We start from the raw sequence: 19,251 nt of genomic DNA on the forward strand, positions 1-19,251 counted from the left end.
ATATATATATATATGAATACTACTCAGCCATAAAAAGGAATGAATATGTCTTTTGCAACAACAACTTGGATGGAGCTGGAGGCCATTATTCAAAGTGAAGTAACTCAAATAACTCAGGAATGGAAAACAAAATATTGTATATTCTTACTTATAAATGGGAGCTAAGCTATGTGTATGCAAAGCCATAAGAGTGATAAAATGGACTTCGGAGACTTGGAAGGGGGAAGGTGGGATATGGGCAAGGGGTAAGAAAACTAAATATTGGGTAAAATGTACACTGCTCAGGTGACAGGTGCACTAAAATCTCAGAATTCACCACTACATAATTCATCCCTGTAACCAAAAACCACTTATACATTAAAAGCTATTGAAATAAAATAAAATTCTTAATTCACATATCATAAAATGTGTACATTGCTTTGGTTTTAAGCATATTAACAAAGTTGTGCAATGATCATTACTAATTCCAGTACCCCCTACAAAAATTCTATACTCATTAGCAGTCACACTCCAACATCCTCTCCCCTCATCTCCTAGCAACTACTAATCTACTTTCTTTCTGTTTGTATTTTTCTCGTATCAATGGAATTATACATTATTTGGCCTTCTATGTATGGCTTTTTTCATTTAGTATAATTGTATTAGTGAGTTTTCAAATTTCTGATAAAGACATACCCGAGACTGGGCAATTTAAAGAAGAAAGAGGTTTAATGAACTTGCAGTTCCAAGTGGCTTGGGTAGGCCTTGCCATCATGGTGGAAAGCAAGGAGGAGCAAGTCATGCCTTACATGGATGACAACAAGCAAAAAGACAGAGTTGTTTAGGGAAACTCCCCCTTATAATACCATCAGATCTCATGAGACTCATTTGCTATTATGAGAACAGCACAGGAAAGATCTGCCTCCATAATTCAGTTACCTCCCACTGGATCCCTCCCACAATATATGGGAATTCAAGATGAGATTTGGGTGGGGACATGGTCTAACCATATCATTCCACACTTGACCCCTCCAAATCTCGTGTCCTCACATTTCAAAACATGGCTTTCCAACAGTCCCCAAAAGTCTTAACTCATTTTAGCATTCACTTAAAAGTCCATAGTCCAAAATCTCATCTGAGACACGGCAAGTCCCTTCTGGCTACGAGTCTGTAAAATCAAAAGCAAGATAGTTACTTCCTATATGCAATGGGGGTACAGGCATTGGGTAAGTACAGCCATTCCAAATGAGAGAAATTGGCCAAAACTAAGGGACTACAGGCCCCATTCAAGTCCAAAATCCAGCAGGGCAGTCAAATCTTAAAATGCCAAAATGATCTCCTTTGACTCCATGTCTCACATCTAGGTCATGATGATGCAAAAGGTGGATTCCCATCGTCTTGGGCAGCTCCACCTTTCTGGCTTTGCAGGGTACAGCCTGCTTCCTGGCTACTTTCACAGGCTGGCATTGAGTGCCTGTGGCTTTTCCAGGTGCACGGTGGAAGCCGTTGGTGAATCTACCATTCTGGGGTCTGGAGGACGGTGGCCCTCTTCTCATAGCTCCACTAGGTGGTACTCTAGTCTGGACTCTGTGTTGGGACTGCAACCCCACATTTCCCTTCTGCACTGCCCTAGCAGAGGTTCTCCATGAGGGCCCCACCCCTGCAGCAAACTTCTGCCTGAACATTCAGGCATTTCCATACATCCTCTGAAATCTAGGATGAGGTTCCTAAACCCCAATTCTTGACTTCTGTGCATTGGAATGCTCAATACCACATGGAAGCTGCCAAGGCTTAAGACATGCATGCTCTGAAGCCACAGCCCAAGCTCTATATTGGCCTTTTCAGCCATGGCTGGAGCAGCTGAGACAAAGAGCACCAAGTCCCTAGACTGCACACAGCATGGGGACGCCAGGCCCAGCCCATGAAAACCATTCTTTCCACCTAGGCTACTGGGCCTGTGATGGAAGAGGCTGTCATGAAGACCTCTGACATGCCTGGAGACATTTTCCCAGTCGTCTTGGGGATGTAACATAAGTAACATCCTTGTTACTTATGTAAATTTCTGTAGCAAGCTTGAATTTCTCCTCAGAAAATGGGATTTTCTTTTCTATCACATTGTCAGGATACAAATTTTCCAAACTTTTATGCTCTCCTGCCCTTATAAAACTGAATGCCTTTAACAGCACCCCAGTCACCCCTTGAATGCTTTACTGCTTGGAAATTTTTTCCGCCAGATACCCTAAATCATCTCTCTCAAGTTCAAGGTTCCACAAATCTCTAGGTCAAGGGGAAATGCCACCAGTTTCTTTACTAAAACATAAGAAGAGTCACCTTTGCTCCAGTTCCCAACAAGTTCCTCACCTCCATCTGAGACCATATCAGCTTGGATTTCATTGTCCATATCATTAGCAATGTTTTGGTCAAAGCCATTCAACAAGTCTCCAGGGTGTTCTAAACTTTCCCACATTTTTCTTTCTTCTTCTGAGCCCTCCAAACTGTTCCAACCTCTGCCTGTTACCCGGTTCCAAAGTCACTTCCACATTTTTGGTTATCTTTTCAGCAGTGCCCCACTCTACTGGTACCAATTTACAGCATTAGTCAGTTTTCATGCTGCTGATAAAGACCTACCTGAGACTGGACAATTTAAAAAAGAAAGAGGTTTTATGGAGTTACAATTCCAAGTGACTAGGGAGGCCTCACAATCATGGCAGAAGGCAAGGAGGAGCAGTCACGTCTTACATGTATGGCAGTAGGCAAAAGAGAGAGCTTGTTCAGGGACACTCCACCTTATAGTACCATCAGATCTCATGAGATCTATCTGCTATCATGAGAACAGCATGGGAAGACCTGTCCCCATGATTCAATTACCTCCCAAAGGGTTCCTCCCACAACGTGTGGGAATTCAAGATGAAATTTGAGTGGGGACACAGCCAAACCATATTAATAATGTTTTCAAAGTCCATTCATATTACAGCATGTATTAGTGCTACATTTCTTTTTATGGATTTTATTCCATTATATGGATGTATCATATTTTGTTTATCCATTCAGCAGTTGATGGAAGTTTGTTTTACTTTTGGTTATTATGAAGAATGGTGGAATGAAAATCCGTGTACAAGTTTTTGTTGTATATTTGTTTTCAATTCTCTTAGGTATATTGCTAGGAATGGAATTGTTGGGTCATATGGTAACTGTTATGTTTAACTTTTTGAAGATTTGCCAAACTTTTCCAAAAGCAGGTGCAACATTTACAATCCTGACTGCAATGTATTGAAGTTGAAATTTCTCCACACCCTCCTCAAACCTTGGTATTGTTTGTCTCTTGATTATAGCCTTCCTAGTAGGTGTGAAGTGCATCTGATAGTGGTTTTTAATATGCTTAATGACTAATGATGTGGAACACATTTTCATGTACATGTTGGCTATTTGTATATCTTTGTAAAAATGTCTATTCAAATTCCTTGTCCATTTTGAATTGGTTGTCTTTTATTAATGCATTGTAAGATTTCTTTATATGTACTATACATATAAATATATATAAGATATATGTATACATGTATATTTTATATGTATATATATCATATATTTTTTTTTAAATCATGATTATAAAAATCCCCACTCCAGGTACCCAGAGGTACAAATATATACAAGATATAATTGGCACAAAGTGGAAGAATAGGCTAAGAATGAATCTACCTAAAGTCAATTAGTCAGGGTAGATTGTCAGTGCTGTACTCTAACAGGTCAAAAGGATCTCCCAAGCTGAATCCTCATCAAAATTCACTAGTTGCACACATAGAATGCCAGAACATATTTCAATTCATATGTCTGATAAGCCATATCCAAATACTGTCATGCACCAAATAAGGACATTTCATTCATTGACTAACCACATATAAGACAGTGGTCCCGTAAGATCATAATACTGTATTTTTACTGTACCCTTTCTATGTTTAGATACACAAATACTATTGTGTCACAGTTGCCTGAAGTATTCAGTGTAATAACATGCTGTACAAGTTTGTAGACTCAGAGCAATAGGCTATACCATACAGCCTAAGTATGTAGCAGACTGTACCATCTAAGTTTGTGTAAGTACACTTTATGATGTTTGCAAGAGGACGAAATCGCCTAACAATGCATTTTACAGAATTTTCTCCATCATTAAACAACACATGACTGCATATATTCTATTATCGTTGGCTTTGTCCTGATCACAAGTGTGAGGAAACTTTGGAGGCCACCAAATTTCAATGTGAATGATGACATTAATAAATAGCATTTTGGACAGGTAAGGTGGCGCAGAAAGGAGTTAAAGACAGAACAGGGCAAAGAGAAGGGAGGAAAGAGCAGCAATAAAGACAAACCATATTTCCCTTATATGTTTACTTAGGATGCAGCTTTAACCTTTCTTTGACCATAAATTAGATCCACTATTCACGACTTTGTTTGCAAAATTACTTCCATGCTACACTTAAAATGTATGCTATTATGATTATATGTAATGCTAGATATGTCTTTTTTTACAGAGAGCTGAAAGATGTAATAATTTATTTCATTCATGGAGGAAAGTATTTTCTTATAGGTGCAGAGAATGGGAAATGGTTTTCATTTCCCATCTAATATTCTTATTTCAGATTAATAAAGCAGAGTATGTATATCCAAATATGTATCTACAATTTAACCTAATAAACATAGACATTAGAGTCTTTAAGACGATTTTGCCTGAGTGTCATAGTTAAAAACAAAGCACAACGAAAATGGGGAAATGGGCCAGGCACAGTGGCTCATGCCTGTAATCCCAGCACTTTGGGAGGCCAAGGCAGGTGGATCACGAGGTCAAGAGTTCAAGACCAGCCTGGCAAAAAGAGTAAAACCTCATCTCTACTAAAACTACGAAAATTAGCCAGGCGCGGTGGAAGGCACCTATAATCCCAGCTACACAGGAGGCTGAGGCAGAAGAATCGCTTGAAGAAAGGCTGCAGAAGTTGCAGTGAGCCAAGATCACCCCACTGCACTCTGGCCTGGATAACAGAGTAAGACTCTGTCTAAAGGAAAGGAAAGGAAAGGAAAGGAAAGGAAGGGAAAGGAAGGGAAAGGAAGGGAAAGGAGGAAGGGGAAAGGAAAGGGAAGGGTGAGACTCTGTCAGAAGACAAAAGAAAAGGAGGGAAGGAAGGAAGGAAGGAAGGAAGGAAGGAAGGAAGGAAGGAAGGAAGGAAGGAGAGGAAATTGACATTTGTTGACATTTGTTGATTATTTCTTAGGTACGTGGGGTCTGCCCATTGTGTAACAGAGTGAGACTGTGTCAAAAACAAAAAAAGGGAAGGAGGGAAGGAAGGAAGGAAGGAAGGAAGGAAGGAAGGAGAAAGAAGAGAGAAAGAGAGAAAGAAAGAAAAGAGAGAGAGAGAAAAGAAAGAAAGAAAGAAAGAAAAGAAAGAAAGAAAGAGAAAGAAAGAAAGAAGAAAGAAAGAAGAAAGAAGAAAGAAAGGAAATTGACATTTGTTGACATTTATTGATTATTTCTTAGGTACCTGTGGTCTGCCCATCTTGTAAAAGTGGCACTGACTCTACACACTCTAGTTTAATCTCTATCCCTGTATTATCAAATCAAATCATCTCTCAATCCATTAATAAGATAGTCAAATTGGTAGTTAGCTTTGTGCAAATAATATATTTTTTGCTTGACTAAATCATAGAATTTTAGACAAAATACATTCTGAGGAGATAGATGTGTTCATAATAGGTAGTCAAAACATAGAGTATGTTTTAAAGGTAAAATGTTACTTTAAATACATAGTATTATTGAGAAAATTCAAAGAGATACTGTGTCCACTCAAAGCTTTTTTTAAAAAAAAAATTATTGGTGACAATAATAAGACTATACTGATTTAATAAAATGGATGAATAAAGAGTAAAAAATGAAGATTTTATAGTATTGACTTGACAGCAGAGGAATCAAGATGGTCTCCCTGAACTCCTTTTATCTGATAACGTTCCATAGCACTTACCCCAAATCACCAAATTGTTAGCAAGCTTTTAAAAAATGAACTTTGACACTTGGCAAATTTTTGAGGAAGACATGTATCCAGGTCTTTATGGCCCAGCTCAACATTGAACTGTCTTAGGCCTAGCACTCTTTTGGCTCTCTCAATCTCTGAATAATGTCTGTCTATACAGCTGAGAGAAGTTTGTCATCTTCTCAGTTGTTATATGTCATCACTTTCATGCCCTACCTACAGCGCATGTGAATTGTGGGGGCTTAAGGGAAAGTGCACTTGTGCATGTCAAACTGCCTACAAGAATGGACATGGGGGTTGGAGACAAGCCCTCTCCCACCTCTCCAAAGAGCAGCACAGAGATGAGAGTCCTATAGTTATTTATTGAACTTGAATTTTCAATCATTTCTGAGGTATAATCATGCCTTCTCTTGTTTTGTTTTGTTTTTTTATTTTACCGTTACAGTACTTCATTATTGCCACAGGGGGAACTGTTGGCTTAATTTTGCTTTGGAGACACTGCTGCTGAAATTATTAAGCTAATGATTTATGCCCTGTGTGATACAGCAATCTCTTGTGCTTAAAATGGTTACTATGTTTTGTTTACTGTTTATAACTACCAGTGGTTGTGCCACAAGAAACCCCTGCCAGCTTACAGGGTTTATTTATCCCTGTGGATCTTTAGAAACCACTGATTAATAATAGAAAAAATTTGAATGGTTTATATTTTAAAAATCCCATAAGCTATGAATTAAACCACTGTGCTCTGCTATATAGGAGGAAAAGTTAAGTGAGAATGAACAATGGATGTCAAAACCTACTGACTCTCATATTTGCTTCTGGTTTTATCAAAGTGGAAAATATGAGTGCTTTTCAGGAATACAGTGCTGTGACTCCATCAGTTTTGGGCAATGAGATCACCAGTATTTCCCCTTGGGTGCTGCACATTTTACCATATTAAGGAACCAATTTGCTTAGAGAAATGTTGCACATGTTTAAAGGCTGTTAAGTTTGATGGCTGGCAGAACTCTCCCATTTAGCCCTGAGGCTGGGCCTTCGTGAATGAAGGCTTTACAACTGGCCTGCATTTCTTATTCTGAGGGCTTTTTGTAACCAAAAGCTTACACGGAGTAACCATAGGGCAGGGAGGGACATGGTTTGCAAATGTTGATTTGTTTAAAATGGCAAAATGGTTCTTATACAATGTTTAAGTCTTGACACTGCTCTTTCACCAAGAGAAGCAAAGAAAATATCACTGTTGTTTTGGGCAGCTTGAGCCCAATTCCACACCTTCAGTCTTAAGCATCACTTGCTTACACTTGAAGTATGCCTTCCTGCTGGTTTCTTAACCTCATCAGTTCTTTTGGCTTGGTTTTGACTTCAAACTAGTTCTCCACCTCTCTCTTTTGGACAGCTCCACATTTCTGCTTCTCCTCTGATCAGCCAGTTCTAATTATTCCCAGGGCACCTTTTCTCTGTGGTCTCAGGTGATTCAGTCAAACAGAGTACCCTTCCCTGAGTAGACCTTGGCCAATACACACAACCAGCCATCCCAAGTACAAGACAATGCTGACATTTTTGCAACAAAGCTGAATATAATGCTAAAACTTTTCTCAGTGAGAGATCTGTAAATGTGATGAATGTAGACAACTCTGCCTAAAAGAGAGAACTTGAGCAATTCAATTTCTAAGCAGGAAAGTGAGGGACAGACCTTAATTATGGGAACAAAACTGTCCTCATGTTTTAATTTCATAATTTGAGCATCTGTCTATAGCTTTAGCTACAGATATTCCCTTTATATCAGACTTCCTGTACTAAAGTGCTGTCAGACATTTAAGAGGAAGATAAGGGTAGATGGTTAAAACACCAAAGAATAATAAAATCTGTTTTATTTCTCCTCATAACCCATTAATTTTCTTCACAAAGATGCACACTTTGGGCATAAATAATATTTACAATATTACAGTGTATGGGATTATGGAAATCATATTAGCCAAGTAGCAATTTTAATTAAGTATACTTGCCTAATTGTATAGAGGTTTTCTTTCAGTACGTGTTTTCATCTAGAGCCTTAGAACACTTTCCTTCTTGTATTAGAAAAATAAAATGAAAGAAACAGAAACTCTGATGTAATTTAAATTAAATTACATCAGAATTACTCTAAATGGTTTTGATGAATTCTGTTTAAATATTAACACAAATTTAGAAACTAAAACGTATACAGCTTAAGTGTCTTGCAGATCATTTTTAAAAACTCAAAAAATGGAATTTAATTACAGATTTTTAAGTCACAAAATCTAAAACCAGTGTGGTATATGATTTGAAATTTTATACTAATCACAAAACAGATTAAAATATAATGCCTAAATCAGCATAGCAGGCAAAATATCTATGATATGTAACATTTTATAATATGAAAAATTCTAAGCTATAGTAGATAGATACAGAGATGAGACTTCCTAGTGTTAACCAACTGAATAATTTTCAAGTATCCCCAGTGACAAAGATTGAAAAAGCATTGGAAAATCAAATGCTTTTTCAGGGAAACCAGAGACCAAGAATTAAGTATATCAAGAAAAAACAATTGATATTTTATTTTTAAACATTATGTGTGACAATACATTTTCTATCTACAAAATTGTAATATTGGGAATCTTTTTGTGAAATTACCCTATACATAACCATATTAGGAATCTATTTGTACCCTAGCAGCTCCTCTTATTTTTTGAAGGCTGCATTCTGAGGGTTGAAGGGAGATTGTGCAGTCAAAAGTTATCAGAAACACCTCAAGATTTTAACTCAACTCCAGAGCACACACATAAGACTTCCTTTCCAAGAAGAGTATTAAAATACTCCTCTTACGTGGTTATTCTGGGGGATTTGGGGGGATTTTAAAGTAAACAGGACATGACAGAGTAGTGATTTTACCCTAATTTGTTCATGTAACTAACTTTTATTGAAGTATAATATGTATACAAAGAATGTACCAATCTTAAAAGGTAACATTTGATTAATTTTGACAAATTAAGTTGTGTAACCACCATCACAATCATGACATAAAACGTTTCCATCAATCCAAATTTTCCTTCATGACCCTTGCAGTCAGTCTTTACACCCTCAATCCTTTTTCAGCAAACACTGATCTCCTCCTTTTACTCTAGTTCCGTCAGAATTTCATATAAATGGAGGTTCATAGGTCATGTAATATGTCACGAGGCAGTCTTTGGTACTGGGTTCCTTTCATGTAGCATAATGCTTTTGAGATTCATGTATTAAAAGTTTAGCTTCTTTTAAACTTTTTTTTTTTTTAAATTCTTGAGCCTATTATATGATTATAATAAAATGAGTTTATCCATTCACCATATGATGGATATTTTGTTTGTTTCTGGTTTGGACCTATATTAAGAATAAAGCTCTATGAAAATTCCAAGCACACATTTTTTTGTGGCTATATGCTTTCCTTTTTTAAAAAAAGTAATACCTAGAAGTAGGATTGCTAGAACTTATAATGCCTTTCTAAAAAACTGCCATATTGCTTTCTAAAGTAGATGCAATATTCTGCAATATACTAGCAATATATGCGCATATACAATCTCCAGTCACTTCATATCCTTTTCAACCCTGGGGATTATCAGCTTTTAAAACTGTAGCCATTTTAGTGGTCATGTAGAGATATGTCATTGTTCTTTTAACTTTCATTTTTCTAAACATTACTGACATTAAGTATTTTTTGTGTGCTTATTTGCTATTTGTATGTCTTCTTTGGTAATATGTCCATATATTTCTCCCTTTTTAAATTGCATATTTTTTATTACAGAGTTGTGAGAGTTCTTTATATATTTAATATATACCTCCTTTATCATATTATGTCATGAACATACTACCTCTTAGCATGTAACTTACCCTTTCATTTTTGAAACAGTACTCCCTAAATAACAATTTATAAATATTTTGATGAAGCTCAGTTTATCATTTCATGATTTGTGCTTTTCATTCCTATCTGAGAAATTTTTTCTATTCCCTGCTCAGAGGAATTTTCTGCTTTATTCTAAAAGTTTTAAAATTTTAGCTGTTCTATTTAGATCTAGCATACATTTGAAATTAATTTTTATATATAGTATTAGGTAAGGGAGGTTTATTTATTTTCTTGCATATGAATATCCACAGTTGTCCTGAAACATTCATTGAAAAGACTATATTTTCCCCTTTGAACTGCCTTGACACCTTCGTTGAAATTAATTGGCCATATTTGTGTGTCTATATCTATTTTCTGTATTCTGGCCCATTGATCTGTATGTCTTTGTTCATACCCATAACCAATATCTTGATAGCTGTAGCTTTAAAGTCTGAAATAAGATAGCGTAACTCTTCCAAATTTGTTTTCCTTTTTCAAAATTGTTTTAACTATTCTAAGTCTTTTGCATTTCCACATAAAATTAACATCAACTTGTCAGTCTCAACAAATAAACTTGTTAGAATTTTGTGATTTCCAATTTTAATGAATAAGTTCATTGATCAATTTGAGGAGATGAATTTGAGGAGAGAATTTGGAGAGACATATCAACAATATCATGTTTTCCAATCAACAAATATGGCATATACCACCATTTATTAAGTCTTCTTTAATTTGTCTTAGTATATATTTATAGTTTTAAGTGTAGAAGAATTGCATATATTTGGTCGAGTTTATCCATAATTCATATTTTATGCTATTGTTAATGTCCTAATTTAATTATTTTAAAATACAAGTATCTTTTAAGGTACAAGTTTTAGCTCGCTTATTAGTTCTAGTGGGTTTTTGTTAGACTTAAGATTTTCACCATAAACAGCCATGGCATCTATTCATAAAGACATTTATTTTTCCCTTTCCAATGTGTATGCCTTTCCTTTCTTTTACTTGCCTTTTGCTTTGGCTACAACTGTCAGGATAATGTCAAAAAGAGCTGGTGCGAACAGTTATTCTTGCCATGTTGATGATCACTCAGTGTTCCACCCCTAAATATGTCAGTAGTCGGTTTTTTGTAGATTTTTTTTTCAGAATATATAAGTTGCCTTCAATCTTTGGTTTGCTGAGAATTTTTATATTATGAATGAGTGTTGATTTTGAGAGGAAGCTTTCAGTTTTCACCATTAACTATTGTGTTATTTGTATAAACACACACACACACACCCAAAAAAACAAAAAATATATATAAAATTTGTTTAAATTGAGGAAATTTCCTTCTTGTTTTAGTTTGCTGAGAGTTTTTAGCATAAATGGGTAAATAAAATTTGTCAGATACTTTCCCTGCATCTATTATGGCTGATAAAAGAAAAACTTCAGCCAAATTAAATTTTAAAAAGTTTAATTGAGCAGTGAATGATTAACAAATTGGCAGCCTCCTGCGTCAGAGTAGACTCAGAGACTGTAGTGCAAACATGTGGCAGATGAAGATTTTATGGAAAGAAAAACGAAAGTGAGGTACAGAAACAGCTGGATTGGTTACAACTCAGAGTTTGCCTTATTTGAAAATGGTTCAAACAGTTGGCTACATTTGATTGGCCAAAACTCGGTGACTGGCACAAGGGTAGGCTAGGGTCTGTTTACACCTCCACTTGTTACAGTTCAAGATGTACAGAGAAGTCTTTAGGCCGAACTTAAAATATGTAAGGAGGCAGCTTTAGGCCAACCTTGATTTAACATGGCTTTTCTCCTTTATTGTAATAAACAATGAGTTACATGGATTGATTTTCAAATGTAAAATCAACCTTGCATTCCTGAGATAAAGCCGGTTGGTAACGATGTGTTATCTTTTAAAATATTTTCCTTAATTTAATTTTCGAAAGTAACAATTGTTGTGTCTGTGTTAACGAGGGTTACTGGTCAACAATTTATTATTTTTTGTAATATCTTTGACATTTTTGACATCAGGGTACTGCTTGCCTCATAAAAGGAGTTGGGAAGCTTGTCTCTCTCATCTATTTTCCGGAAGTTTGAGAACTCCTCGTATCAATTTTCTACTTAAATATACTTAAATATATTTCTTTAAATTCCCCAATGAAATCATTTGGACCTAGAGTTTTCCTTGTGGGAAGATTTTTATCCATGAATTTAATTTCATTACTAGCATAGGACTATATTACTAACATTTCCCTATTATCTTTTTAATTCCTGTAGGATCAGGATTAATGTTTCCTCTTTCATTCCTGATGCCCTTTTTTGGTATGTTCAGACTGACTAGTTGTTTATCAATTTTATTGACCCTCTCAAAGAAACATCTTTTGGTTTTATCCATTTTTCACTTGTTTTTCTGTTTCCATTTTCAATTATTCCTATACTTATTTTTATTTTTTTCTATTTTATTGCATATTTTGGTTAAATTTCCTCTTTTTTTTCTAAGGTGGAAGAATATATCACAGGTTTTTTTTGAGAACTTAAGGATGATATATTACAGATTTGAGACCTTGTTTTTCTTCCTGATACAAGCATTTTATGCTATAAATTTTACTCTAAATCCTACTTTCTTGCTTCAGTCTATGAATTTTGATATGTTATTATGCTGGTTATTAATTGATTCTCATCTCACACCCATCCATTTTTGTCCTGCTTTGGGAAACTGAAAACGAACCCTGTAAAAATTTCCCTTTAGACAGCTGCTCAATGTTAGCTTTAGTGGGTGCTAGGGGATCACTGCAAGACAAAGCAAAGGAAGAGATTTCTTTCTGGTGTGATTTTTCTTTTTCTCCCGCAGTAACCAGTGATGTGCAGGTGGCTCAACAATACTCAGTCATCAATGAGGTTCTCCAGCAGTTCAGAGGGCTGCTTCTGGTGGAAGAGCTCCAGGAAGACAGCACTACATGAGGATAATACAGAAATGTTAGTAATTTTTGTTTGTTTGTTTGTTTTGAAACAGAGTCTGACTCTGTTGCCCAGGCTGGAGTGCAATGGTTTGATCTCGGCTCACTGCAACCTCCACCTTCCGAGTTCAAGCGATTCTCCTATCTCAGCTTCCAAATAGCTGGGATTACAGGCACCCACCATGAGGGCCTTTTTCTGCATAGTGGCCATGGCCCTTCGTTATTTCAGCAATGGATTGTTTCTTCGGACCACCTTTGACCAGCTTGTCACTTCATGGGCACCCTGCAGGGAGTTTCCATAGAACAGCTCCAGCCGACCTGACCCTCTACTGAATTTTCCAGATACCCAGTGGATTCCTCTTATGAATGAGCTCTGGCTGCAACGTCTGGCAAGTTTGTTGGCCATAGGTAGGGTGTAGTTGCTTGTAGTAGCTATACTCTCTCTAATAAAGTCTGTAACTTAGACAAGCGAGGGGAGGGGAATATCTTCCAACTTCTAAACTCCTTTCATCTGTATTCTTACTCACCAGAAATAATAGATGATTTTTGCATTTATTACTCCTACATTCCACTAGTTACCTATTTTATTAACCCTTTACTAGTTAATAGTTCTTCACCCTAAAATGTTCATGTTGAACATTTTGCTGTGGTTTCTGTCTACTGATTGGAACCGGACTAACTTGTGTTTTTATATACTTTTAGTTCAAAATATTTTCTAATTTCCCTTATGAGTCCTTCTTTGACCCAGAGGTTATTAAGAAATATATTGGGCCAGGTGTGGTGGCTCACACCTGTAATCCCAGCAATTTGGGAGGCCAGGGAGGGTGGATCATCTGAGGTCAGGAGTTCGAGACCAGCCTGACTAACAGGGAGAAACCCTGTCTATACTGAAAAGTACAAAATTAGCTAGGCGTGGTGGTGCATGCCTGTAATCCCAGGTACTCAGGAGGCTGAGGCAGGAGAATTGCTTGAACCTGGGAGGTGGAGGTTGCGGTGAGCCGATATCGCACCATTGCATTCCAGCCTGGGCAACAAGAGTGAAACTCATCTCAAAAAAAAAAGATGTTGCTTTATTTTCATTTATTTTAGTATTTTCAGGATGAATTCACATTATTTAATTTTAGTTTAATTTTGTTGTGGCCAAAGTCATACTTTATATGATTTATTGTTTTTCTTTATTGTGGTAAAAAAAAACCACATAGGATGACACCTACTCTGTTAACACATTTTCATGTGCATTGTTGTACAACACATCTCTAGAGCTTTCATCTTACATGACTGAAACTATAGATTCATTGCATAGCAAATCTCCATTTCCCCCACCCTGAGTTACTGGCAGCTAACATTAAACTTTCTATTTCTATGAGTTTTTACTACCTCTGATACCTCATATAAGTAGAATCATGTGGTATTTGTCCTTCTATAACTAGCTGATTTCACTTAACATAATATCCTCATAGTTCACCCATATTATGGCATAGGATAATTTTTTTTCTTTTTCAAGGCTGAAAAGTATCCCATTGCATGATTATGCCAAATTTTCTTTATCCATTCATCTATCCAAGGATTTTAGTTGTTTTTACATCTAGGCTATTGTGAATAGTGCCAAAATGAACATGAAAGTGAAAGTGCACATGTTATTTCAAGATCCTGTTTTGAATTATTTAAATAAATACCTGAAGTGGGATTGCTGGATCATATGATAGTTCTACTTTCAATGATGAGAAACCTCCATATCGTTTTTCACAACGATTACACAAGTTGCATCTGTACCAATAGTGTACAGGGGTTCCCTTTTCTTCACACCCTTGCCTAAACTTGTTATTTCTTGTTGCTCTCTGTTTCGTTTTTGTCCTTTCTTTGATAATGGTCATCTTAAGAAGTATGAGGTAATATCTCATTATGGTTTTAAATTGCATTTTCCTGAATATTAGTGATATTGAGAGTCTTTTCATGTACATGTTGACTACTTGTATGTCTTCTTTGAAGAGAGGTCTCTTTGAGTTCTTTATTTTAAAAATCAAATATTTCATTTTTTTCTCATTATTTAGTTGTAGGAGTTCCTCACATGACCGGATATTAACCCCTCATCAAATATATGGTCTATAGATATTGTCTCCCATTCTATATGTTCCCTTTTCATTCTGTTGTTTCCTTTGCTTTTATGCAAGCTTTTTAGTTTGATTTAATCTGGCTTGTGTGTTTTGCTTTTGTTGCCTCTGCTTTTAGTGTTATATCCAGGAAATCATTTCTAAGACCAAGGTTATGAAGCTTTCTTCCTATGTTTTTTTTCTCTGAGTTTTATAGTTTTAGGTATTACACTTAAGGATTTAATACATTTTGAGTTGATTTTTGTATAATGTGAAAGATGAGTCCAGTTTCATTCGTTTGCATGTGGGCATCCAGGTTTCCTAAACTCATTTGTAGAACAGACTGTCATTTTCCCATCTGTGGTCTTGGTATCCTTACCAAAGATCGTTTGACCTAGTGTGTAAGGGTTTATTTCTTTACTCTCTATTTTCCTCTGTTGTCTATAGGTTTGTCTTTATGCCAGTACCGTCCTATTATGATTACTCTACCTTTGTAATATGTTTTGAAGTCAGAAAGTGGGAGGTGTTTTTAGCTATCTGGGTTTTCTTTTTTTATGGTTTCATATAAATTGTATAATTATTTTTTCTATTTCTGCAAAAAATACTATTGGGATTTTTATGGTAGTTGCTTTGAGTCTATAGATCACTTTGGGTACAATGGGCAATTTTAAAACTTTAAATTTTTTATTCCATGAACATGGGATATCTTTTATCTGAATCTTCTTTCATTTTTTCATCAATAAATTGTATTTTTCAGTGTACACATCTTTCATTTCCTTGTTTTACCTAAGTATTCCTTAGTTTTACCTAAGTATTTTATTCTTCTTAACCATCTTATAAATGAGATTGTTTTCCTTATGTCCTTTTTGGATGTTTATTATTAATGAATAGAAATGCAACTGATTTTTGTATACTAAGTTTGTATTCTGCAACTTTGCTGAATGTGTTCATTAACTCTAACAGGTTTGTTTTGGTGGACTTCTTCATGGTTTATATATATAAGATCATGTCATCTGTTAATAAGGACAATTTTGTTTCTTCTTTTACAATTTGGGTGCATTTTGTTTGTTTGTCTTGCCTAATTGCTCTGGCTATGACTTTCAGTACTAGAAATAGTACTGAATAGAAGTGGTATGAGTGGGTATCCTTGACTTGTTCCTGATCTTAGTAAAAAAGCTTCCAGGTATTTTTTGAAGCATTGATTATGATATTAGCTGTGAGTTTTTCAAATATGGCTTTTTTATGTTGAGGTAATTTCTTTTATTCCTAGTTTGTTCAGTGTTTTGGTTGAAGAGGCATTAAATTTGTTCAAGTGCTTTTTCTGCATCTACTGATAGGATCATCTGATTTTTATCACTTGTTCTGATAATGTGACGTTTCATATGGTTTGGTTTTCATATGGCAAACTGTCCTTGCATTCCAAGGATAAATTCCACTTGGCCATGGTGTATATCCTCTTAATGTGCCATTACATTTGATATTAAATTTGGTTTGCTACTATTTTTTGATTATTTTTGCATCTATATCAAGGATATTGGTCCATAATATCATTTTCTTGTAATATTTGTTGGCTTTGGAATCAGAATTCTAAATTGGCCTCATAAGTTTTGTCTTCCCTCTTCTTCAATTGTTTGAATAATTTAAAAAACACTGATGTTAGTTCTTCTTTAAATGTTAAGTAGAATCCTGTAACGGTTCATTTGACTGTATTCTGTAAGTCCCTTAGGCTTTATTTATGTTTTTTTTTTTTTCCCCTTTGCTCCTCTTACTGGCTAATTTCAAGTGACCTGTCTTCAAGGTTTCTGATTCTTTCTTCTGCATAACTGAGTCTGTGTTGAACCTCTCTAGTAAATATTTCAATTCAGTTATTGTATTTGTCTACCCCCAAATTTTTTTCAATGTTTTCTCATGTTAATTTCTCATTTTCTGATTAATTGCTTTCATGAGATCATTGAACATTTGTATGGCAGTTATTTTGAATTATTTGTCATGTTATTTATACTTCTGTTTCTCAGAGTCATTAGCATATTTAAATTGAATCAAATTAGAGTGCCAATTCCGGAAACCCTAGAAGAAATTCAGAAAAGTCGTCTTTAAAATTCTGTTCCTCTAAAACCACTCTTAGTACCAAAATCTGAGTTAGTCATGGTTCTCCAGAATAACTGAACCAGTAGGATCTATCTATCTATCTATCTATCTATCTATCTATCTATCTAGTGTGTGTATATGCTTCATATATGTTTGTATTATATATATATGGAATTGGTTCATGGAATTATGGTGGCTGAGAAGTTGCAAGCTGGAGAAAGAGGAAAGTCTGCATTGTAATTTATTTCAAGTCTGAAGGCCTGATACCTAAGGTAGGGGGATGGGGCAATGGTGTTAAGTTCCAGAGCACTGATGTCTGAAGATGGATGTCCCAGCTCAAAATCAAGATTAAGTTTTCATTCCCCCACCTTTTGTTCTATTTGAGTCCTCAGCAAATTGAATGATGCTCAGTCAATTGAGTAATTATCGCATCTTTATTTACCTGCAAACAGTTAAAATAGGGAAACTGGTCATTTTTTAAAAGAAATGTCTTACTAAAATTTAGTTTGGCTAGATCGCTTTAAACAAAGTCAAAACTTAGACACACATGCACACATAAAACGGAAAAACAAACAAAAAACAAAAACAATTGCTTAGGCAAATGTTTCATAGTAAATATAGGATGCTTATCCCAGTGACTTCTGGCCTTTTTGGGTAGAATTGCTGAGTATGCACTGCATATGTTTAAGGAGAATTGGAAGATCTAAATATTCTTTCATAATCTTTCTCTCTTCCCTCTTTTCCGTATCTTTTCTCACTTCTCCACTTCCTTTTCCTTCCTCCAATGTTCTGATTCTTTTCTAATTATTCTCTGTGGCATAAATTGCTGTTCACTTAAAAACAAAAAATCAGATGCAAAAAAAAAAAAAATACTTTTAAAACACATGTCACTCACTGTTACTTGTACAAATCTGAACAAAGTATGTGCTTTTAAATGTTTAAATGGTAGTGACTAGAAAATATGCTGGCAGCAAATGAAGATAAACTCTAAATATATCTCTTGTTGATATTTTACTTTAATATTTTAGGTGAAAACAGTTGTTATAAACACAAAATTATCCATACAATCACTTAATTCCTTTACATCATTTGCTAATATATATGTTGTTGATATTTATTTTGCCTACCATCAGGCTTGCCAATCTAAGCTCAAAACTGGTATAGTTTATCATTTAACATAGTAGTTGACACATAGTCCATGTCTAATAAACATCTATTGAGAGAATGCATATAACTTTGAGAGAATACATATAACTTTTAACTCTAGAATTTTTCTTCCATTTCTAGCATATTCGGCTAACCCATTCATTTTATCTCATGTCCTAAAGATTTTTGTTGGCTTGAGTCCCACCTTTGAAATATTCCTTGGGTTGCCATTGTGAAGCTTGTCAAGATAACATGGGCCTGTCACGATTCCATGATCTCTCTGTATTTTTACAATGTTTCTTCAACGAGTGCTATAGAACCCAGCCTTCTAACTCTGTCTCCTATCTTCTCCCGACTTTAACTCCACAGAAGGAAAAATGCATGCTGTGAAGATGAACAGTTAGTTGATTGCTTTTTTACTCTCAACTTTGTGTCCTCGGGAGGATCTATTAAGGACCTGCTCTCATGTCAGTTGTAGATGGGGCTCATTTCCAAGAGCTAAATAGAGTTAGACTCATCCTCTAGCAATATATTCTTTGATGATTAATCAGAAATTTAGGATGAAATCTTATTTTCTTACCATTCTCCTCAGTTCTGGAATTATAAGCAAATTAAGAAAATGCTCTCCATGGCTAGGAAAGAACATAACCTAAGAGAACATAACCTTGTAAGAAGACCTCATGTCACTTTTTAAGAATGACAGACAACCCCGTCTCTACTAAAAATACAAAAAAAAAATTAGCTGGGCGTGGTGGCACGTGCCTGTAATCCCAGCTGCCCTGGAGGCTGAGGCAGGAGAATCGCTTGAACCCGGGAGGCAGAGGTTGCAGTGAGCTGAGATTGTGCCACTGCACTCTAGCCCGGGTGACAGAGCGAGACTCTGTCTCAAAAAAAAAGAAAAAAGAATCACAGACAATTTAGACTACCTGGCTTTCCTTATAAAAATATAATAATGCCATGGGGAGGCTGCTGAGCATAATTCATGCTCATCTGAATTATCTTGTTAATATATTCTTTTCAAGGGATAAGTCAGAACAACCTGTCTGTAGGTTTGTATCTAGTGCTTATATTAGTCAGGGTTCTCAGGGAAACAGGACCAGTAAGATATTTATAAT

The 19,251-nt window shown here is 35.6% G+C and overlaps 1 long non-coding RNA gene across 1 annotated transcript in view; it reads left to right on the forward strand.

Annotated features, from left to right (window-relative positions):
• The window catches only part of LOC108528281 (uncharacterized), a 166,275-nt gene that overhangs the window by 112,299 nt on the left and 34,725 nt on the right, over positions 1-19,251 (forward strand). Inside the window, exon 2 of the long non-coding RNA XR_001885088.1 lies at positions 12,707-12,831. This is a non-coding gene — a long non-coding RNA (uncharacterized LOC108528281). The remainder of the gene's footprint in view (positions 1-12,706; positions 12,832-19,251) is intronic.

Source organism: Rhinopithecus bieti, unplaced genomic scaffold, assembly GCF_001698545.2.
Source record: "Rhinopithecus bieti isolate Rb0 unplaced genomic scaffold, ASM169854v2 scaffold_1673, whole genome shotgun sequence".
Taxonomy (NCBI): Eukaryota; Metazoa; Chordata; class Mammalia; order Primates; family Cercopithecidae; genus Rhinopithecus; species Rhinopithecus bieti.